The following is a 24,317-nucleotide window of genomic DNA, read 5'->3' on the forward strand; positions in this document are numbered from 1 at the left end:
GCTTCTGCCTCCCCAGGCCACTTAGGACTGGCGCTCCATTTAAAGGGAAAAGTCCCCGTCCATAGGGCTGGTGAGAATGCTGGCTCTAGGGCTTCTTGATGAAGGGCAGGAGCGGGGATGCAACACAGATGCTCTTGGCTCCAAGGCAGGTGGGGTCCCTCTGGCCCTGCACCTGCTGGTGAACCCATTCTGGGGGCGGCCTGAGCCAGCAGCCCAGGGCTGGGCACGTGGAGAGATGCCCAGGCAAGGCTTCTGTTCCCACTAGGCTTTCATATGCACGTCCAGCCCTCACACTGCCAGGGGAGGAGGAACCGATGCCAGCACACAGGAGGGAAGACGTTCAGCTCAGGGTCCCCTGCTTTCCACCCCAACCTCACGCGCTCATTCTATAGAGGCAGTGGCTCAGGTACCTGCCCCACGTCACCTAGCTGAGGCTGAAGAGCCGGAGCTGGAAATCCCCGGGAAAACGGGAGGCAGGACGCCTGATTCTCTCAGCTTCAGGCAGATGTCCTCCAAGGCAGGTCCAAGAATAAGAAGTTGGTGGCCTGAGTCTCTGGCGTGGCAGATATCCTAATGGCCCCAAATCCAGCCCCTAGTGCAGGGTTACACTTCATAGGTCCTCCATAAACGGCTGGTGGTGGAATGTTGGAATGAGAGAGGCCAGGAGCCCTTGTCACAGGCTGGGACTCCTGTTCCCACGGGCTTCATATTAAGCTTCATTGTCTTTTTCTTTTTCTTTCCAGATTCCCCAGCCCCTGGGGGCAGCCCTCCACCCTAAGAGAAACCGAGACATGGATGAGTCAGGACATGCCTTCCCTGCCGACTCGCCCGGCCTGCTCGGGATCAGAATCAGCCAACACCCATTCCCAACACACTGGTTACACCATCCACTTGCCACCCTCGAGCTGGGACCCACCCAGCTCTGCCTTTAAGGGTGGCGCTCGGCTTGCTGTTCTGCGGAGGCCCACACCCTCTCTGTGGCTTTATCCTCTACTTTAACCCTCCCACAGAAGCACAGACAGATTATCCCGGCCCCTGGGAAGCACCTCCAGTTCTCAGGCATCGGGTAAGTGACTACTGGTTTTACTCTGCATACTTCTGAAAGGACTGGAGGCTGCTGTTTACAATAAGAAACAAAGAGACAAACTACTATTAAGGCCAGGAATGAAACAACAATAGCCTTGGAATGAAGCCCATGTGTGTTTGCTTGGCAGGAGGCAGGAGTTTCTTGTATCAGAAATCCTGATTTAGAAAGAGCACTACAACTTACAGAAAATCTTGCTCTGAGTCTCCTAGCAGGCAAGGGGAAAAGTGACTTATGCTGCTCTCATCAAATAAAAGAATTATACCATATCTTCTCAGGAACCTACACTCCTAGTAAATTTTTTCTAACACAGAGAGAGGCTTTAAGAGAAAAAGTGTTGGGGCTGGCCCCATGGCCAAGTGGTTAATTTCGCATGCTCCGCTTTGGCGTCCTAGGGTTTTGCAGGTTTGTATCCCAGGCACAGACCTAGCACCACTTTTCAGGCCATGCTGAGGCAGCGTCCTACATAGCAGAACTAGAAGGACCTACAACTAGAATATACAACTAATTATGTACTGGGGTGTTTTGGGGAGACGAAGAAGAAGAAGAAAAGAAAAAAGGAAGATTGGCAACAGATGTTAGCTCAGGTGACAATCTTTAAAAAAAAAATGTATTGAGGGGGAAAAAAGAAACCAAACTTACTCCTAGTTTTGACACCTTGACTACTGGACTCTAATTAATTGTCACCTGGAGAGAGCTTTCAATGAGCATGGGCAGAAGCATTCATGGAAAATCTTACAAAATATGCCAAGTGGTTTTCCGTGCGCAGTTTTAAAATCAACCATGGAGGCTGCAAAAATGCAAACTGCTGACCTCAAACCTAGATCTATAGACTTGGAATTTCTGGAGGGAGGGACCCAAGAATCTATAATTCTCGAGGAATTCTTGTGAATTCTAAAATGGGAGAACTGATTTAAAACTTCCTTACACTTGGAAACCGCATGCCGAGTTGGACCCTGGGAGAGTAGCCCCCCTTTCCCCACTACCATGGCTGTGAGCAGCCGGCGGGGAACAGCTGTACTGCATGGTGGTAGCTTTACGACATGTCCCTAAATTCTTTGATACTTCTCCCTTTAAAAAATGCTTCCCTTTCTCTGAAATATGGGAATACTTAATGACTTGCTCCTAACAAACAAGAATTGGCAGAATGATGGTGTGTGATGCCCAAGATTGGGACATGAAAGGCATTATAGCTTCCTCTTTGCTTTCTCTCTTGGGCTGCTTGCCCCAGGGGAAGCCAGCCGCCATATCCGGCTCCACTCAAGCAGCCCTGTGAAAAGCCCAATGGCAAGGAACTGAGGCCTCCAGTCGCCAGCAGTGTGAGTGAGCCTGGTTGCTATTGGATCCCCCAGCCCTGATGGAGCCTTCAGATGACTGTAGCCCTGGCCAACAGCTTGAGCACAACCTCACGAGAGACTCCGAGCTAGAACCACCGAACTAAGCTGCTCCCAGATTCCTGACCCACAGAAACTGTGAGATAGTAAATGTTTATTTTAAACCACTAAGTTTTGGGGTGCTTTGTAACGCAGCATTAGATAATGAATATAAGCACTGTCGTCACAGGTTCCAATCCCAGCTCTACTTGGCAGCTCTGTGCCCTTAGCCAAGGCATCTAACCCTTGAGGACCACTAGCTGCCTCCAACAGTAGAGGAAGCCACTGCTTGATCCTACATCCCTGGAAAGAACACCAACCTAGAGTCAGATCCAGCGACTAGGGGGCCTCCCCAGAGGCCAGCCAGTTCCCTTGGGGGAAGAAACTAGATCACATTTCCTTCCAAACATCTTCCGTCTTACACCTGACACAGGCTTTCAAACTCAAAAGTCAAGGTTTTGTCAACTTTATTCTCTGCAAGGCAATGGGCCCTGATTCCAGCGGCCTGAGCACGAGGAAGGCCCTTAGGGTAAGTGAGGAAACTCAAGTTCATGCAGATCTCCCCCAGGCCTTTTACCAGCTCTGGGCGTCCTTCCCCTGGCTTCTGCATGCTTTGCTGCTTAGGGCTAACCCCTGTGACTCTGACCCTTACGGAGAGCTGGAAGTGCCCGGGAGCTCTCCATCCCCTACCCGACTCCAGCAGCCTGTGGCCAATAACTGACTGATGTGGAGGAGAAACAGCAGCTCCTTTGCCTGCAGGTGAGCCAAGCCCAGAGCTCCTCACAGGCTCAGGCCGAGGCTGCCACTTCACCCGAAACCTCCTCTGGGGGGCTTCTTCTCCTCCCTCTCCTGCTTTCCCCACTCCCCTCTAGGTTCTCCTGGACACACTGCCTTAATAAATTCCTGGCGCCCAAATCCTTGGCTCAGGTTCTGGAAGAATCTGACCTGAGATTGCAGAAGGATCTGACCTGGTCAGCACCTCCCAAGAGTCAGGCCAGCAGTTACCGTTATTGGACACGTGCTTATGTGTTGGGCTGCGCCCCCTACATTTACAGCCAGATGTCAACAGGATTATTTTGGGTGCCAACTCACATCTGGAGAAACTGAGCATTCAGGAAGTCAGGAGACGGGCCCAAGCCCTGCGGACGGCACAGGCAGATGCTGGCACTGTCTCAGATCTGTTCCTCCAAAGCCACACTTGTGGTTGCACCTCTCTGCCTCCCCGGTCTAGGCTGGTTGGGAAGTGTTTCTACTTGTTTGTTTTTTTAACCCAGAAACACAGACGCACTTATCAGGTTACCGCTAGAACCACATACGTGCCGGAGAAGAGGCAGCCCTGGAAGCTCAGCCGTTAACGGCAGTACCAGGATTCCAACCCGCGTGCTTGGTTCTGTCCCGGACACAGGGCCGGAGGCAACGCTGCTGCCTGCTCCCTTGGCAATGAAGCCTGGTGTTATCTGCAGCTGGGGTGATGGTGGACACTCGAACACTGTTCCCCAAGGCCTGGCAGGGTGAAGAAGTGCACTTTCAGATGAACCCCAAGTTCCAGCTTCAGACTCCCTGGGGAGATGTTCTCAGCTGGAGGCAGTGCCCTAAGCATCACTGGAAACATCTCGGGGGGTGAGCTGGGCCTTCCCCAGGCAATCCTGGTCTGCCCCTCGTCTCATCTCCATGAGCTCTCTCACGTTGTGCTCCAGCTACCCTGAACACACAGAGCCGCTGCATCCCTCCGGGCCTTTGCGTGGGCTGTTCCCCTTGCCTGCGGCACCCCCTCCATGCTTCACTCTGTAAAGATCTCCTAAAATGTTGATTACATGGATGGCAGTGTGGTCTAGTGGTTAAGGGCTTGGGATCAGGCTCGAAATCCTGTGGCCTGGGCTCTGTTCCAGGCTCCGCTGCTGAACAAATGTGTGAATGTGGGCAAGTTATTCAACGTACATATGGCTCTTGTCATACAGTTCTCCGGGCCAGCACTGCTCTGGAGCAGATGGGGTGTAGACAGGGCACTCGAGACACAGGGTATACTTTTAGTGTTTAATTTTAATTGATATGGATTGACCTGCTTGTCCCTCACCTGGAGTGGTAGGATGCACTTTGCCAGACAAAGGGACAACATAGTCTTGGAGGTAACGATTCAGACCGCCTCCACCTGAGACCCTCTTCCCCAGGAGTGTTGGGTTCAAATCCCAGCTCCTCCTTTTCTGGCTAAATGACTTTGGGCAAGTATCTGATCTACTTCCCAAGGGTGTTGGAAGGACCGATAAGTGCTTTGGACAGCGTAAAGGACGTGCCACTAAATTGGGAGATGTTAGGGCCAAACAGGGGCTTCCTGGAGATGAAAAGAGGCAAAGTGTAGCTTTCTAATGGTGAAATTTCAAGCACATGCAGGCCAGAAGGGGCGCTGCATTTAGAAGCTGGGGACCTGTGAGTCCCAGCAGGCCCGGCTGTGACGGTCTCACATAAAGCTGATTTGGGGCTCAGGCAAAGCTCCATCAGTCCCAATGGCAGGGAAGCTCCCAGCAGTTGGGCATTGAGAGGGAAGAGTTCTTGGCAAAATAAAGCTTCCATTCAGGAAAAGCTGTGTGTGGAACTATGCCAGGCGCTCACATGGTTTATAGTGGCTCGTTTGCATGATGACAGCTCTGCAAGGCAGATGTCATTATACCCGACTTATAAGTGAGCAAATTGAAGCTCAGAGGGGTGGCAACCTGCCCAAAGATACACAGTTCATTAATGGCAGTGCCAGGATGCTAACCCAGGGTGGCTGATTCCAACGTGACAAGTAACGGTCACTGATTGCATGTTACAAATCATCCTCTCCTATGTTTTCTTGCTTGACCTTAATATCAACCTCTGAGGTAACAAATGAATGCCTGGCCCAGGTCTGGCTCACAGTGGGTCCTTGTGGTCCATCCTTGGAGCTGATTGGTGGTCATTTCTCCAGTCCCCAAACATATAATGCGAATGGATATACATTTACTTGGGAGTAAAATCCTCGTTGGATCCTCAGCCTGTGGGGTGGGAGCTGCCATGGTGGAAATGGCCAAACAGAAGGCCCTGAAACTACTCCCACCTGTATCACATCGCTAGGAGAATGGCAGAGACTAGGGCCACTCTTAACACCCTAAAAGATGCAAGGATGGTAGTCCCCTACAAAAGGCAGAGGGGTCCTGGAAGAAGACAGTGAACCACCTCAAACTTCACCAAGTAGTAGCCTGATGGCTGTTGCCAAATGCCCTATCTTTGCTCGAGCAGATTAACAAGACCTCATATATGTGGTAGATAGCCGTTAAGCTGGCAAATGCAGTTTCTTTTCTTCCCCCCACCCCATCCTTATCAGAAAGAATTCAATTTCACTTGGGATGGACAGCAGCACACATTGATGAGCCTGCCCAAGGGCTCTGTTACCTCTTCTGCCCTCTGTCATAATATAGTCCAAAGGGACCTACCTCACCTGGAGATCCCTCAGAACACCCTTGGTGTGCTGCATTGAGGAGATCATGTAATCGGAACAGAGGATCGAGAAGTTGCAAGTGTGATAGAGACGTTAATAAGACACAAGCACTCCAGAGGGTGGAAGATAAATCCTATGACAGCTCAGGCACCCACCAGACTGGGCAAGCATTCAGGGGTCCAGTGGTGTGGGGGCATGCCAGAACAGCCCCTCCGATGTAAAGAGTACATTAGAGAATTAATGGAGCGGGTACCCTGAGAGGATGGGGGGTCATCCTCCAAGAGTCACTACGTACCCTGGCACCCTAAGTCAATGGGCATCATATGGTACTGTGTCCCCATTAGAGAGAATACACACTCTGGAAACCAAAGAGGGAGAGCCAGAGTGGCCCTACTTACTGTCACTTCTGGGAACACAGTTGGAGAATTTCATGTCCCATCCCCACACTGCAGGTTTAGAAATCCTGGTTTCCAGAAAAGAAAACACTTCCACCAGTGACACAGTGACGATTCCATTAAACCCCAAGCTGCGGCTGCTGCCTGGTCACTTTGGGCTCCTCATGCCCAGAGGCCAGCAGGAAAGGAGAGGAGTCACCTTCTCAGCTTAGGTCATGGACTGTGGTCATTGGAAAAAGCCCAGCTGCTGAAACACGATGGGGGCAGGAAAGAATATATTTGGCACCCAAGCGGTCCACAGGGGCATCTCTTCGTTCTCCTGTCCCCAATTTTGACAAGAAATGAACAGGTACATGGATCAAGAAGGGCATAGTGATGAGGGGCACAGACCTTTCAGGGATAAGGGTCTCAGTCGCCCCACCATCCAAGCCACCGCCAGTGGAGGTGATAGCTCAGGGTGAGGGGACGTGAGAATGGATGGTGGAGAAGAGGATGGTGAGTATCAATTACACCCTCAAGACCAGCTGAATATCAGCCCTCTAACCTTCCCCCTGTAAGATTCCCCAGGAAAAGAGGCCTAACAGAATCTGGAGGAGCTGCTTCCAAAACTTATCCTATGAAACTAGTGAATTCGAGCAGCGCAAGGGGCGGTGGACGCTACGTGCACGGCCCAGATACATCCTCCTGGCTCCAGCACTGAAGACTCGCACCGCCAGCTCCTGAGGGCTCATGGCTGAGTCCCCCTCCGGGACTTGCCCTCAGCTGCAGAGAACCCGCTTAGCCAAGGTCAAGTTCTGTCCACAAGGGCAACTCGCAGTCAATGACTGGTCACTGTGGCCCCACAGCCTCGCCCCCATTTAGGTCAACTCAGAAGACCTTGGAAGAACCCAGAGCTCTCCATAGGATGGACTGAGGTCTTGGTCACAACTGAATCACGTTCAAACTCTCCCTCTGGGGACAACCTGCTCTCTTCACTCCACTAGAGGCCTTGATCCCAAGAGCCCTCTCCAGCAAGCCTGGATTTGGCAGACAAATCTATGCCCAACGTGTTTCCTAGGGACCCACTTGAGACAGAGACCCCCATCCAACCAGTCTCCACTGAAGGTTCTGGAATAGGAATCTCATCCCACACCAGGGGAGCCAGAAGTAAGATTTTATTTTTCTGTTACTTAACCCAGCTTCTAAGGAAGCCCCGTTCTGCTCAGGTGCTGGACGTTTACCCTGGTGTGAAGTTCAAGTTCAGGGGCTCACACTGGATGGAGGACCCTTGAGGCCCCTCTGGACCTTCCATCCTTGACACGCCCACCCGCAGCTCTGCCCCAGCCTCGGGAATCCTTTCTCACCTCCAGAAGAAGCACCGCGGTCCTCAACTCCCTCCCGCCCCAAACTCCTTTTCTCTGCCCCAGATCTTTTCAGTCCAAAGTTGTGAACAGGCGTGGGACAGGTGTGCCCATGGAATTAGCTGCATTCTAAACTTTTGATCATCAACATTTACAAATTAAGAAATCCCACATGAAAATCCGTACCTTTCTGCTTCCCTGGAAAGAAGAGATGAGGTATCCTTTAATTCCCCCGATGGCAACTGAAGCACGAGCTGCCCCCTTCGGCTAGACCGGCTGGCTGTGGTCCTTCCTGCAGTCCAGCTGGCCGCCAGCTTTCCTCGCTCAGCCACTGCCCCCGCCTGGTGCCAGGGCAACTGTTTGCTGCCCTGGGCTCCCTAAGGGCTCGGGGCTGCAGCTTTGGAGATACAAGTCTGCCAGTCTCTTCTCTTCTGAGGCGATGGTGGGGAAGGGGTTGCTGGGGGTGAGAGGGAAAGGCCGAGAGAGAAAGCTCCTCGAGGTGGGTCGTGAAGGCTGGAGAGCACTTGGGAAGTGGAAAGAAGAGGAGAGGACATCCCAGGCCGGGAGAACCAACTGAGCAAAGGCCAGGAGGTAGAACGGGGCTGTCCCCACCGTGAGACGGTGCAGGCGCCTGTCTGATTGAACCACAGGACCCCAGGTTACGGAGCACTGGGGGAAAGCTTGGCAGGGACACTGGGGACAGAGTACAGACAGTTACCTTGACCTACCCAAATCCCAAGCTGTGGACGGCCAGAGACACAAAATCAATTACTTCTCTGAGAGTTTTGTGTTTCTGAATGACATAAGTAGAAGAAAGTGGGTTCACACCAAGCTATCCTCCAGACCCAGGTCTATGCCAAACCAAAAGGCAATTCAACTCAACTGACAATTTTGGCTAATATTTTGTTCAAGGCTCTGTGCTAGGCACAGGGAGGAGGGGAATAATGAAGGCCACAGTAGGGAAAACCGGGTGCAAGTTCTCTGACATTCCTCACATCAAACGGCGGAAAACAATTCCCCTTCCTTTGCATATGGGTGACCCTTAGCAACTCAATTCTCATCAGGAAAATACAGCAGAACGACACTGTGTGACTCCTGAGGCTATGTCATAAAAGGCAATCGAACTTCCTCCTCTCTAGCGCTCTCTCCCCACCCCCACTCCCCGCCGCCCTCCTCTGAGGGGCCCAGGCCACAGAGAGGGAGGCCATGTGTGGGTGCTCCAGCCAATGGGCCCACATGAGGTCCTAGCCAACAGCCAGGACCAACCACCAGCCGTGGGAGTGAGCGAGCTTTCAGATGATTCCTGCCCCAGCCTCTGGCTGTCCCAGCTGTCACCATAAAGAGGAGTAAAATAAAGGTGGTGGTTGTTTTAGCCGCTAAGTGTTGGGATGGTTTGCGATGCGGTAATAAGTACCAGACAGAATTACACAGACCGTGTTGTCAGAGGACAGACTAACCCACCTCTTGACAACAGGCAGCCGAGCACAGTATCTGGCAGATCCCAAGTGCTCCTTAGCCATCAGATGTTTATTCTGTTTGTTTTCAGATGGAACAAGTCAGTTCTAAACTGGTTTTCAAGTACTGAGCTGTGGACACACAGACCACAGACATGCAGCCCAGGCAGGGGTAATGAAGGAAGGCCTCACAGAGGTGACAGCATTTGGGCCACACCTTGGAGGATGAGGAAGAGAATTTCAGGACAAAGGGCAGCACAGATCCCAGACACTGGGAGCTAGAAGGGGCCTGGGGGCCCCCTGGTCAATCCCAGCCTCCTTGGTTAAGGATCGGCAGCTCAGAACTCACATCCTATCCTGGGTGCTTCCCCTCTTCAGGCTGCCTGCTGCCACCCTCAGCCTGGGCATCCACCACCACAGTTCTCCTCAGCCCTGCAGGGACGAGGGGTTTGACGTCTGTCCCCTGGAACCGGTCTGTTGACTGATCGTGGCTGAATTGTGTGCTCCGAGCTCCTTATCTCCCTATTCCGGCCTCAATCCCTGCTGGGCCCAGCAGTTTCTTCTCACCTACTCACGGCTGAGTCAGCCCTGGAGTTCGTTACTCAGGCCTCATCAGGCCCTCACTGATGGACACTTCCTTCTTGTTCCACTGCCAACATCCGGCTGGTTCTCCACCAGCCTTCCCCGGGGGACTGAGGCTTAGAGGGCAGGTGGTTAGAACCAACTTCCCAGATAAACAGCCCCGGAGGATGCTTTTTAAGTTATAAAAGCAAGATAAGTACATTACAGAAAGTGTTAGGAAATCCAGAAAAAAATTCACTCACGATCCCACCACTCCACTCTGAGCTCATTCTGCTTATGTTCCTCGTGTATTTTTTCCAAAACCTACGGTATTTTTTTAAACCTGTTATAGTCATACTTTACATTTAATTGTAAACCTGAGTTTTCCATTTAATGTTGCAGTGCATGCTTTTGTCATAATTTTCTGTCTTAATGAGTACACAGTGGCATCGAGTGGCTGAGCCACATTTTCTGTGATCTTTACTCCACTGTTTGCATTTAGGTGTCTTCCGGCGTTTTGTCTGCAGTAAACGTTTTCCTGCCAAGAGCTTTTTCTGAAAGCAGAATTGTCTCCTCAGGACAGATTCCTGGGAGAGAAACGACGGGGTCAGAAGTTGTGGGCATCTTTATGGCTCTGGATATCCATCCCTCATCAAAGATCATGGTGACTTTTTTTATTTTGAATTGTGATTCTTGTAGTTGATGCTGTTATTGTTACGAAAGGATTAGATGATCGATGTAGAAAACCTGGAAAAGTCGAAAGATGCAAATAAAAATCTCCCGTATTTCACCCACCTAAATGGAATCCTTATCAGTAACGTGTTGGTGTATCTTTTTCCTGTATTTATTTTTCTTTAATGTAAGTTTTAGGGTTTTTTGTTTGTTTCAGTGCATGCATGAATTAACATAATTGTGATGATACTCTGAATAAATTGGAGATCACAGTTTTCTTAGGGCATTGCAGCTAAGCATTCTCCACTCTGTTGCAAACTCTTCAGAAATACCCATTTAAGAAATGTATGGTTTTCCTTTGGGCAGACGTATCCTCATTTACTTGCCTGTTATCCTATTTGGGGACACTTAAACTGATACTAAATTTTTCCTATTATTATTCACTTGCCATGAATAAATTTGCAAGTTATGACTTAAAAAGCAATTCACAAGTTGGGTAAATAGAAAAATTATGGAAACTCACAATAGAGGAATTGACTAATTGGTCTTGATTGTGGAAAAGATTAATTTAAAACCTCTTTCCTAGACTCATGACTAGAATTTAAATAACCAAAGATTTTTTGGGGGGGTCTTGTTTCGTTTTTTGACAATCAAAATGAACCCAGTGGACAGAATACTGACTGGGAGTCAGGACATCTGGTTCTCTGACGGCTTTGCCTCCTGCTGTGTCACCTTGGGCAGGTCACACTGCCCCTCTGGACATGATAAAATGAGCAAACTAGACGGTGCTGGCCTGGCCACCCGGCACTCCCTGGCTGGGTCGTTTTCCTGCCCATGCCTTTGTGAACTGCGCCTTCATTAAGCTCTCCTCAGTCACCACGTTTGAGTTGCCATCTGCTCAACCCCCCTCCCCCCAAAATTCACACAGCAGCCTGGGGACACAAGAGACTAGAGTCTCTGGGCTCCACCACTGGTGGCAGTTCCCTAGAGCAGAAAGTGTGCTTGATGCACAAGCCATTAAAAGTGGTTGATGTTGCTTCCTACGTACAGACATGGAAAGATGAGATTCTTGTTACACTGAAAAAAAAACTCCGAGGGGCAGAACAAGGTGATAGTGCGCTATCGTTTGTATAAAAATGAAATAGAGAGCTAGATACACACATATAAAAAAAATGAGCCCAGGACTTGGAGAGCAGCAGAGGGTTCCACGGTCACCACTGGCTATCATGACAAGTGTGGCTTATTCACTTCCTAACACGTTCTACGAGGCCAACATCACCCTGATACGAAAGCCAGACAAGGACAACATAAAGTGGGATTTATACCAGGGACGCAGGGATGGTTCAACATCCGCAAATCAACCAGTGTGATACACCACATCAAAAAAATGAGGAACAGAAACCACATGATCATCTCAATAGACGTAAAGAAAGCATTCGATAAGATCCAACATCCATTTATGATAAATACGCTCAATAAAATGGGGATAGAAGGAAAGTACCTCAACATAATAAAGGCCGTATATGACAAACCCACAGCCAACATCATACTCAATGGGGAAAAACTGAACACTGTCCCTGTGAGAACAGGAACAAGAAAAGGCTGTCCACTCTCGCCACTCTTATTCAGCATAGTACTGGAGGTTTTGGCCAGAGCAATTAGGCAAGAAAAAGAAATAAAAGGAACTCAGATAGGCAATGAAGAAGCAAAACTCTCACTGTTTGCAGATGACATGATCTTATATATAGAAAACTCTAAAAACTCCATCAGAAAGCTATTAGAAATAATCAACAATTACAGCAAAGTTGCAGGGTACAAAGTCAACTTACAAAAATCAGTTGCATGTCTATACTCTAATAATGAACTAACAGAAAGAGAACTCAAGAACAACCAGAATCAAAATGAAAAGACAACCCACCAACTAGGAGAAAATATTTGCAAATCATATATCTGACAAGGGGTTAATCTCCATAATATATAAAGAACTCACACAACTCAACAACAAAAAAACAAACAACCTGATCAAAAAATGGGCAGAGGATATGAACAGACATTTCTCCAAGGAAGATATACAGATGGCCAATAGGCACATGAAAAGATGCTCAACATCACTAGTCATCAGGGAAATGCAAATCAAAACAACACTAAGATATCACCGTATACCTGTTAGAATGGCTATAATCACCAAGACAAAAGATAACGAATGTTGGAGAGGTTGTGGACAAAAGGGAACTCTCGTATACTGCTGGTGGGAATGCAAACTGGTGCAGCCACTATGGAAAACAATATGGAGATTTCTCAAAAAATTAAAAATAGACATACCATATGACCCAGCTATCCCACTACTGGGTATTTATCCAAAGAACTTGAAATCAACAATTCAAAGAGACCCATGCACCCCTATGTTCACTGCAGCATTATTCACAATAGCCAAGACATGGAAGCAACCTAAACGCCCACTGACCAATGACTGGATAAAGAAGATGTGGTATATACACGTACAATGGACTACTACTCAGCCATAAAAAAGACAAAATCGTCCCATTCACAACAACATGGCTGGACCTTGAGGGTACTATGTTAAGCAAAATAAGTCAGACAGAGAAAGACAAACACCGTATGATTTCACTCATATGTGGAAGATAAACAAACACATGGACAAAGAGAACAAATTAGTGGTTACCAGAGGGTAGGGAGCTGAGGGGTGGGCACAAAGGGTGAAAGGGCACACCTATAAGGTGACTGACAAATAATAATGTGCCACTGAAATTTCACAATGTTGTAAACTATCACAACCTCAACAACAAAAAAGTGTGGATTATTGTTCCCAGATAACCACTTCATTTAACACTAGGGAAAGAGTTTGCTCACTGGGGAGGTGACCTGGTAGATGACACAGACATGGACGGACACAGTGAAGCCAGTCTCCCCAGACACTTCCTTGGCTGACCTGTGGCTGACATCTCCACCCCCACCCCTGCCCAGCAGCAGAGCCCTCAGAAAGGGCGACTAAAAAGACAGATGGAAGGAGAGAGCAAGGGGGGAGAGGGATGGGACCAGAAGGGGTGGCGAGAGGGAGGGAAGGGAGAGAGGAAGAGGGAAACACTGGCCATCTTCTGAACAACCAGGAAGATCTTGGCAAAGCTTTGCTGCGGTTTCATGTAGGATGAGCTTGTTAGAGGCTCTAAAAGCAGCCTGCCTCTCGGGATGTCTGTCTGTCTCCCAGCAGCTCAGAAAGGTGAGGGTCTGGTCGTGGGGCGGATGGGACCTGAGGCCTGGGTTGGCCTGGCCTCCAGTCCTGGCCCTGTCCTCCCAGCACAGTAAGAGGTGAGCAGGCCCTGCCAGCGGCCAGCCTTGGGGAGGGCTTAGCGCCGGAGCCCCCGTTAGCTGGCCCACTGCAATGAGCGGCTCCAACAACCTGCCAAGGCTTTGGAGCAGAGCCGCTGATGGTGCTGAGGCCCGGGGCAGGTGGGGACCCAGGGGCAGAGTCAATACTTTCCAGATGTCTTTTTCTTATCTGTCGGGATTAATCTTCAGTGACAGAGCAATTAAACCAGACAGAACATGTGGGGACAATGAATATGAAGCAAATGTCCTGAATAATAAGGGGAGGCAGTGGAAACTGTTGGGGGAGCGTGGATGGACAGAGTCCTGCCCAGGGCCACACTCACGGCAGGGGCGGAGGGGGCCCTGGAAGACCATCAGTCTCCTGGGGCCTGACCGCCACTGCTTTTGAATCTTCTGGCCACCATTTAGACAGTCTCCTCTGGTCAAGAGGCTGGGCTGGCTGGAGAAGAGTCTCTTGCTTGCTTTCTCCGTGCCACCCTCCACCTGGACTCAGGAACTCCGCATCACCCGCCCAGGCCAGCCTGACCGTAGGCCGTGTGCTGCAGAACATTACTCTTTTGCCCTCCTGCCCACTGCCTCTTGCCACCATCAGGGACTGAGCTAGTCAGAGTCTGCAAGCCTTTTTTATTCCCGAAAAATGACTCAGGAAACAGACAGAGACAAAAATGTTGTCATTCTAATAATAGCTGATGAGTTAGAGTACTTGCTAAGTGCAGGGCTGTGGTCAGCATTCTATGTGCAATAGCCCATGTGATCCTCACAACAACCCTATCAGGTAGGTGCAATTATTTATCTCCAGTTTACAGGTGAGGAAACAAGCACAGAGAGGTTAAGTGACTTGCCCAAGATCACACGGCAGACTAGATTTGAAGCCAGGCAGTCTAGGAATGTGTATCCTTAAGGACAGTAGCACATCTCATTACTGATAAAGCTGATCAGAGGACTCGGCTTAGATCTGTGGCCAAGGGGCTCGTTCATACATCCTTTTTGAATTAGACTGGCCTTGCCAATCAGTGATGACTGCCGTGCCAGAAGCGGTTGGGGAGTGGGCACTGGAGCACATCTCACAGAGGAGCAGAGGACACCCGCCCCTCAAAGAGAGAAAGGCCACTGCCCCTGAGCAGAGGGGGTTGCGGCACCTGAAGTGAGTGAGGGGCGAGCATGTGACCCGGCGTTGTGGGGCCTCACCCCTGCCTGCATGTTAGCATCATTAGCAACGCCCCAGCAACTTTCACACACTTCCAATGCCCAGCCCCAACCCCCTACTCCCAACTAACTCAGACCCTCAGGGCATGGACGCAGGCATGCATAATAGAAACTCTCCAGGTGATTCAGACAGGCAGCCAAGGTGGAGAACCACTTCCTGGGACAGTAAGGCTGAGAGATTCGCTATTCCCCTTTCCTATTAATTTGGGATGTGAGGATGGAGTAAATAACAGCTGTAAGCCACTCTCAGTCTCCTACACTTTAGTATAAATTAGTTTTGGTCATGATTCTCTCTGTGATGGCTAAGATCCAGGCCCCAAAGGCATGGGAGTGTTTATGGCCAAGAAGGGAGGGGTATACGCTCTTGATGAAGGCTGGACCGCAGAGACGGCCGGCTCTGGTGGGTGATGCAGTGGGGCCGGGAGGAGAACCCAGAGGGAGATGAGTAAACAGCATGCACTTCCCAGCCTCCTCCAGAGTTGGCCCCAAGTGGCCATCCTCCTGCTGTGTTTCCGTAGCTCAGAGTCAGAAGGCATCTTACAGAGCAGCCAGGGCCACCTCAGGTGACACACACTGGCACCTGCTGCAGACCTTTCCCATCCTCGGGAGACGCCTCTCCACTCCCGAGTACCTCTCTTCACAGACAGCTCTTCCCTACACCAAGCTAAGGGCCCCCCTCCCGCAACATCCAGGCCATCCCCAGGGCTCTGCTCTGCGGAGCTGCAGATGAGAATGCCAGCCCCACCTCGAGAGGACAGCCCTTCAGACCCTGAAACCCATCCGCATGCCCCCAGACCAGCTCTCACCTACACGGCAGCTCCTCGTTCCCTGAGTGCGGCCCGAGTCGCCCGTTCCAGCCTCTCATTACCCTTTCTGGGCTCCTCCGTGGATGGTCGTTATGCCACCAGGTACCAGAGTGACAGCTGTGTGTCCACTGGCCCTGAGTTCTGTCTCTACCCTATAATTATTCTCTCAAGTCCTCACTACAACACTGTAAAACAGACACTGTGATGAGCATTTTATATATGAGGAAGCTGAAGCTCAGAGCTGTAAAGAAACTTGTCCGAAGTCACACAGCAGGTCGTTAGTGGAACTGGGATTCAGACTCAAACCTGCCTGACCCCAGGACTCCTGCTCATCTCACCAAACCTCCCCGCTCGGTCCCTCCCGGGGGCTTCCCAGAACAGCAGACTCCCTGAGCAGCCCAGCCTCCCTTGGCCTGTAGACCCTCCTAATCTTCTAATCAAACTTGAGATCGGCTTAATCATTTCCATAATGGCCCACCTGCCCCATCAAAGCTCGGGAGGCCCAGCGGAGTAAACTCCCCCAGCAGAAACTCGAAGCGCCTCTGATGAAGGTCACCCCCATCTCCCCGTCCCACTTTGGGGGTGGTAAGGATTGTTTAAGTTTCCTTCCCAAACACTTGCTTGTTTTTTGGGTGTTTTTGCAGAGGAAGATTCGCCCTAAGCTAACATCTGTTGCCAATCTTCCTCCTTTTTTCTCCCTTTTTTCCACCCCAAAGCCCCAGTACATAGTTGGGCATAGTTGTAAGTTCTTCTGGTTCTTCTGTATGAGCTGCCGTCACGGCATGGCTACTGACGGACAAGTGGTGTAGGTCCGTGCCGGGAACCAAACCTGGGCTGCCAAAGTGGAGCGCACTGATCTTTAACCACTAGGCCACCAGGGCTGGCTCAACACTGCCTTGTTTTTGCCACTTCTGTTTCTCAGCACTTTCCTTGCAACTAGCCTTTGATCTTTCAAATATATTTTATTATTTGAAAAATTATAACAGCCTTAGAAAGAAAGACTAAAACAGCCAGAAAGTGACGAAAATGTGCTGGAATTAGGTAGTGGTAACTGATGCAGGACTTTGTAAAAATACAAAAACCACTGAGCTATGAACATTGAAAGGGTATGTGGATTATATCATATACCACATACTTTATGGTATATGAATTATATCTCAAAAGAGCTGTTAGTTTAAAAAAATAGCCCATAAAGCATATATTTTTAAGCGATTAGAGTGAATTTGGAAAGGTCTGGAAAGCGTGAATGAATATAAGCCTTGTGACAATCTCTCATACAGTGAATGTGCTCAGTTTGTATAAACGGACTCTGCAAATCTGGCCAGCCTTGACACTCAGTGCCTAAAGGAATGCTCGTTAGGGTTGTTGTGAAAAGCAGAGAAGGCTAGGGCAGCATGCTCTGTGACTCCGGGCTTGTTACGAACTGAAGAAGAGCCAAAACTGGGAGGCAGGCCATCCAAGTAGGAGAGGTGGGGTCTGAGAACCTAACAGGCTGAGTTTAATGTGTTTCCACTTTTCACTGCTTCTGAAGAATATCTATAGATGTGCCATGAAAACTGTATTTCTTCAAATCTCAAATACCACGCATGCATCTGACACCACTATTGCGGCTACCTCCAAGAAATAAAAAACATACTGTTTTCTTGTCTAGTCATCTGTAAGGTGCATCCCAATTTCAGAAATGTTAACATGTGAGAAAAAAAAATGAGTGTCTCTGAATCAATGAAATATGGTAAAAGGCTTCAAGGTGAAATGCATTTGGGAAATCTTTGAGTTAAACCGGCCTCCTTATTGCAGGACTTGTCAGAGCTTTTAATGTGCTCACATGCACTATGAGTCTCTACCAAAGGATAAGGAATGAGCTGTTTCCTGCATGTGTTGGTCCAAAGAACCCTTGCTACCAAAGCATCCCAGAGAAGGGGCGTTCCGAAGGGTCGACTCAGAAAAAAAACGCTTTAAGGAAAGGGGGAGCATATGGGGAGTGAACCAAAAACCTAGGAGTATTTAAATCTGAAGAGAAAAAAATCAAACACGCTTTGGAAGAAAGACCTCAGAAAGAAGCCTTTTGGAGAGAACTGAGGTGAGGGCCAGGGAAGGAAGAAGAGCTGGAGAGAAACACAGGAGGCTGACACTTAAAAAGAAATCCAAGCTCCGCCCCAAATGAGAGGCAGTGTAACTCCCCGTTCCCTAAGTGTGGGCTGGGCATGGCAACTTCCTTCCAAGGAGCACTGTGTGGAGAAGGGGGGCCAGGGAAAGACAGCTGACACTGCCTCCTCAGCCGGGCGATCAAGGTTAACGTCAACCGTGATAAGGCATGTTGACGGTTTATGCCCTTGATAAGATGTAATGGGCATGTCATTTTCCCTCCGTGGCCTTCCTCCCAGAAGCTCAGAACCCAGTCTAATCAGGAGAAGAACATCAGACGAATTCCAATGGAGAGGCATCTTACTGTGCACCTGACTGCGCTCCTCAAAACTGCCCAGATCGTCAAAAACGACGACAGGGAGAGAAACTGCCACAGCCAAGAGGAGCCTCAGGAGAGCTGGCAGCTCATGTAATGTAGCGTCCTGGATGGGCTCCTGGACAGAAAAAGGACATCAGGTACAAACTAAGGACCTCTGAATCCAGACTTCAGTCAATCCGATGTGTTAATGTTGGTTCATCAATCAGAAGAATGGACCATACTAATGCAAGATGTTAATAGGGGAAACGATGGGGGGATGGGGAGGTGCACGGGAATTCTCTGTGCTCTCTGCTCAAGTTTTCTGTAAACCTAAAACTGGTCTTAAAAATAAAGTCTATTAAAAAGAAACCACGATGGAAGGAAGCTATCCAAGGCGACAATTATTGGCCCTGTGGGGAAGAAAAGAAATGATAGTCCTGCTCGAATGTAACTGGAAATCACTCGTTCTGACCGGGACCTTTGGTGGTTCAGAAAAATCTTCTAGCTGAGTTGTCAGAAGTCCATGGAGAAAAATGAACTGGAGGGTTGTAATTAACATGACCATGTTTTCTGATCCCAGAATCCATTCAGGTGACCTGAAAATGGGAATGTTTTAAACTAGGACTCTTTAGAAAATCTAAGCTGGACAGTTGGGTGTATTTATTGTTTAACTGGAAAAGAAACAAAAAGACCACTGGCATAGATGCAGGGGATTTCAACTCGTCTAAGAACAGCTGCAGGAATGATGAGAATGAGGAAAAGCAAATTAACATTTTAAGAAAGCAAATGGGTTTGGGTTTTCAAATATTTATTCCAACTAGACCTTGTTCCTGGTAAAAGCTCAGTAAATGTATACCACCTGACTCTTAGCTTCATTCCTCCAATAAATATTTTTGAAATAGCTGTAAACACTGAGTTAAGTTCTGTGGGGAGGTCATCCAGATAAATAAAACAGGATTCTTGTCAGCCACATAACTAGAAATTCTGTATTTCATTGGATGCATTTTTTAAAAACTTTTAACATTTCTGAAATTGGGGTACATCTCACAAGCCATTGACGACCAACGGCAGTCCTGGCATGGTTGTCGTGCCTGTACACACTCACACTTGCCCATAACTGTTCAGATTGCATCACTTCAATTGAATTATATGCATAGTTGGTTCTACACATGTGGACATGTGGAGTCTAATACCTTTTACCATATGGTCAAAAAGATTCCAATATAATCCAGTATGGAAACAAAAAGTTGGCATGGGCACAGAAAGGCATGGAAATGGGGCAGTGGGGCATAAATTTAATAGTAGAGTAGCAAATATTTGTCATTAGAGAGATGATTGCAACTTCATACTTTCTTGCAAAGCTATAACCGAGTGTTTATGGGAGTTAAGGAAGAACATAGAATAAATAGAATTAGATTACGCTGCTTTGTCACTGAGAAGTGTGCAGAAAGAGAGCAGACCACACAACAAGCAACGCAGGGGAAGGCAGAGGAAGCTCTGAATCCGCCCAAATAGATGAAGGAAACGTCAAAGTGGCACAACAAAAGCCGGTGTGATGGATGCCCTGGCTGCAAAGGCTGCCGTCAGCACACCAAACCTCCATCCGTCAGAGGCACCCACTGACTTTGACTGAACTAGCAAATGCGATTCAGTTGAGGAAAGAAGAGTATGAGTTTAGTGAAAAGGAAAATGCTAACTCGATCTCGGTATTCTTCAGCTTGGCTCAAAATTATCCTGACAATGAAGAAGTTCCAAGTGGTAAGAAAGCATCGTGCCATGGATTAATTCACAGTGTTTTTCTTTCTTAGCTGTACATGAAATAATCATGTTTCTTACTAAGGTAAGAAATCATGGTATCTTTGATTTGCTGAAAGCTACTATGTGAAATGAGGGTGAAAAGTGAACTATCGGGCCAGCTGTGGTGGCCTAGTGGTTTAAGTTCGGGGTGCTCCACTTCAGTGGCCTGAGTTTGGTTCCCAGACGCAGACCTACACCACTCTGTTAGTGGCTGTGCTGTGCTGACAGCCCATAGACTAATAAATAGAGGAAGATTGGCACAGATGTTAGCACAGGGCAAATCTTCCTCAGCTAAAAAAAAACAAAACAAAAAAAACCCCAAACTGTCTTCGTTTAGGAAAGACCTTGATAAGGTAAGTCTTGAGGAATCGAAAGGCCCTAGAACTGAGCATCAATAGATGCTAAGTGGGCATCAATGGATGCTAACGTCACCAAAAGGAGACAATCAGTGCCTTGTGACAGAAGTCCGCAACCCCACCCGTGAAGTGATCCTGCTGAAAAAATCAGATCAGTCAGATCAGGCCTCTAGAGCCAACTACCAGTTTATAGGAACTAGAGGGCAAAGGAACAGGCTAAATGACACCAGACAGACACATCACAGGAAAAGCAACCCGGTTTCTTTAACAAATAAATTTTGAGAAAAAAATAAGAGAGATGGGGAAACTATTGATTAAAATACATTTAAAAGACACCTCGTGGACTTAGTGATTCAATTCTGAAGAACAGAGCCGGGAGGGGCGGGGAAAATAGTACCTTTATGGTGGAGAAGCCTAGAGACACACTTAACCAAGTGATGGGGGTGAGCTCCCCCAGTGGTGGTGTATGGCTGTCACCACCCCCCCCACCCCGCCCCAACAGGAGGCGATGAGAAGGGGGCTCCACCTCTGTGCTGTTCTTACCAAAAACCCACTTCCCCAGTCTAGTCATGAGACAGACGTCAGACAAACCCAGACTGGGACACATTCTACAGGATCCCCAGCCTGTACTCAACACTGTCAAGGTCATGAAAAACAAGGAAAGACTCAAAAACTGTCATAGATCAGAGGAGCCTAAGGAGACATGATGACTAGATGCATGTGGTCTGCAAGATGGAATTCTGGGACAGAAAAAAGGTATTAGTGGAAAAACTCGTGAATACAAACAAAGTCCAGAGTTTACTTCATAGTAAAGTACCAGTGTTAATTTCTTAGTTTTTGTTGTTGGTTTTTCTTTTTTTGGTGAGGAAGATTGTCACTGAGCTAACATCTGTGGCCATCTTCCTCTATCTTGTATGTGGGACGCCACCACAGCATGGCTTGATGAGTGGTGTGCAGGTCTGCACCCGGGATCCAAACCCACAAACCCCAGGCCGCCGAAGCAGAGTGCACAAACCTAACCACTACACCACCAGGCCGGCCCTCAATTTCTTAGTGTGGACAAATGTATCACAGTATGTAAGATGTTAACGTTAGAGGATCCTGAGTGAAGTGTATGTGGGATTTCTCTGTACTATCTTTGCAACTTTCTGTAAATATAAAATTATTCCAAAATAAACAGTTTACTTTATTAAAAAAAGACATCCCAGGGGCTGGCCCAGTGGCACAGTGGTTGGGTTCCTGTGCTTTGCTGCCACAGCTTGGGGTTTGCAGGTTCGGATCCCGGGTGCAGTCCTACACACTGCTTATCAAACCATGCTGTGGTGGCATCCCACATACAAAATAGAGGAAGACGGCCACAGATGTTAGCTCAGGGACAATCCTCCTTAAGCAAAAAGAGGAAGATTGGCAACAGATGTTAGCTCAGGGCCAATCTTCCTCACCCCAAAAAGAAGACATACCAAACAATTGCAATACATGAACCATGTTTCGATTTGATTCAAACAACTAAACTATTAAAAACGATATTGATGAGACAATTATAAGTTTGAACACTGACTAGATATTTGATGCTGTTAAGGCACCATCACCCATTTAGTTGTAGGTGTGACGATGGCATTGTTATTACCACATGATCCAGCAATTTCACTCTGGGTATAGACACAAAAGAATTGAAAGCAGGAACTCGAACAGATATTTGTACCCCCACGTTCATAGCAGCATTATTCACAATAGCCAAAAGGTGGAAACAATCCACATGTCCATTGATGGATGGACAGATAAACAAAATGTGGTATATCCACAGAGTGGAATATTACTCAGCCTTTAAAAGGAAGGAGATTCTGACACATGCTACAACATGGATGAACTGACGACATTATGCTAAGTGAAATAAGCCAGACACAAAAAGACAAATATCTTATGGTTCCATTTGTGTGAGGTACCTAAAATAGCCAAATTCACAGAGACGAAAAGTAGAATGGTGGTTGCTGAGGGGGAGGGAGAATGGGAAGTTGTTTAATGGGTACAGAGTTTCAGTTTGGGAAGATGAAAAGAATTCCGGAGATGGATTGTGGTGATGGTTACACAACAATGTGAATGTCCTTACTTAATGCTACAGAACTGTGCACTTGAAAACGGTTAAAATGGTAAATTGTATGTTATGTATATTTTACCAGAGTAAAAAAAAGACTCCCACCCTTATGGAAATACATACTGAAATGTATTGCAGATGAAATGATACGCTCTCTGAAGTTTGTTTCAAATATCAGAGGAAGTGGGAAAAGTGGGCTGTTGGTTGAAGATTGGGCATTGAAAACTGTTGAAGCTGAATGACGGGTACACGGGAGTTCATAAACCTATTTTCTCCATTTCTGTGTATGTTTAAAATCTTATGTAAGACAAGAAACCACAGTGACAAAGGAGAAGACGCCAGTCTGTTTCCCCACTGTCTCTGACTCAAGCAGCTCGTGTGCTGGTCGGGCCAGCGAAACAAGCGTGCTCACCCCCGTGCTGCAGCGTGACAGCGAGACAAGGAGAGGCCGAGCCCGTGTGCACAGAGCACAGCAAGGCGTCTTCCAGAGGAGTGCCTTTGAGTCGCCCAAGGTTATGGACTGGATTCTCAGCCCATTAAGTGACTGTGGGGTGGGAGGTCACTGCAAGCAAAGGCTGTGACCGATGGCTTTGGTGTCACTTGGTTAACCCCGTTTTTGCCTGTCCCTGTGCCTGAACTAGGCAGGCGGCAGGGACGTCTCAGAGACTGGGCCCGAAATCCTTCCCCACCCCCTTCTCCTTCTGAAGCCATCTTCCTGTCACTAGACCTGGTGTGACTAAGGGGAGGGGCTTTGACCATTCTGGGGAGAAAATTTCAGCAGAGCAGTGGGTGGGGGGAGCCACGCGGTGAAGGGCTGAGGGTCAGAGGCGGGTGGCAGCGTGGTGAGTGGAGGCTGAGGGCACCAGGATGCTGGCCAGCCCAATGCACTGGCAGAATTGGACCAGGATTTTTCAGGAAGGAGAGCTCATGGGCTCCTGGATGGAACAGACTTCCACTCCGCAGGTCACGTGCTGTGTGACTTGACTGTGTCACATCCTCTGTCTGTGACTCCATCCAGCAGGAGGTGACAACCAGACGAGTTCCAAGGCCTCCAGCTCAATGGTTACGGGACTAGATTCCCCTCTAGGGGGAAGAAAATCCCTGAAAGCGTTATAAAGGCCGCTTTCCTTCCAAACTGCAAGCAAAGACATAGAAAAGAAAGCAGCAGGGCTGGCAGGCACAGGCCTGACGTGGGTATGGGTCACATCCGAGGGTGGTGCTCTCCAGGGAAGGGCAGTGGCTGGCTCTCTTTGCCCTGTGGGCAAGTGACTTACAGGGAGCTGGTTGCACAAGCATAAGAAGGGAGCAGAGGACAGCTCTGTCCCCAGCTCCGCTTCTCCTCTCTTTTTGCCCCCTGACGTTTTACCTTGACCTCCTAGGTGGCACGATTTGGGGAGGTGATGGATTGCGGATGCTGGGTTTCAGGTAACTTTGGGGTAAGCACAGAGGGTGCCGGCTGCCTGCTAGCAATTCCTGAGTCACGTAGACCCGAGCTCACTCAGCCCGTTGTTCTGTGGCGGCATGACTACCTACCTGCTCCTTGAGGGTTTTCGTTATTTGTCTTACTCAGCCTACCACTGAAGTTGTACCAGGTGGTTACCCCCCGGGGAAATCACTTGGCGAAGTCAGTCATTCCTGAGGAGCACCTAGCTCACCCCGAGATCAAAGCAGACTCCTCTGTTTCAAGGCTCACAGAGGGGCCTCTGCCCAAACCATGACTGGGTGGTTTTCTCCTTCAAACAGTGGTTGGCATTGCACGGACTGGAAGGGCTGTTTGTGCCCTGAAAAAATCTCTGCTTTGTTAACGGGCTTAATCGCCTGGAAATCGAAATCGCAGAGACGCTGCCTCATTCAGACAGACGGCCCTTCTGCCCTCTGTTCAAACTGGATGAAGTCCTGGGCCACCAGACAGTGGCCAGTCCCACAAGTCCAGGCT

General features: G+C 48.7%; 2 long non-coding RNA genes across 2 annotated transcripts; both read left to right on the forward strand.

Annotated features, from left to right (window-relative positions):
- Positions 1-955: 955 nt before the first annotated feature.
- LOC111768354 (uncharacterized) lies at positions 956-4,296 on the forward strand. The gene is made up of 2 exons (XR_002800648.2): positions 956-1,066; positions 2,316-4,296. It is a non-coding gene; the product is annotated as an uncharacterized lncRNA (long non-coding RNA).
- A 4,507-nt stretch (positions 4,297-8,803) lies between these two features.
- LOC138918232 (uncharacterized) lies at positions 8,804-10,461 on the forward strand. The gene is made up of 2 exons (XR_011427305.1): positions 8,804-9,003; positions 10,164-10,461. It is a non-coding gene; the product is annotated as an uncharacterized lncRNA (long non-coding RNA).
- The last annotated feature ends 13,856 nt before the right edge of the window (positions 10,462-24,317 follow it).

This window comes from Equus caballus, chromosome 16, assembly GCF_041296265.1.
Source record: "Equus caballus isolate H_3958 breed thoroughbred chromosome 16, TB-T2T, whole genome shotgun sequence".
NCBI classification, from domain to species: Eukaryota; Metazoa; Chordata; class Mammalia; order Perissodactyla; family Equidae; genus Equus; species Equus caballus.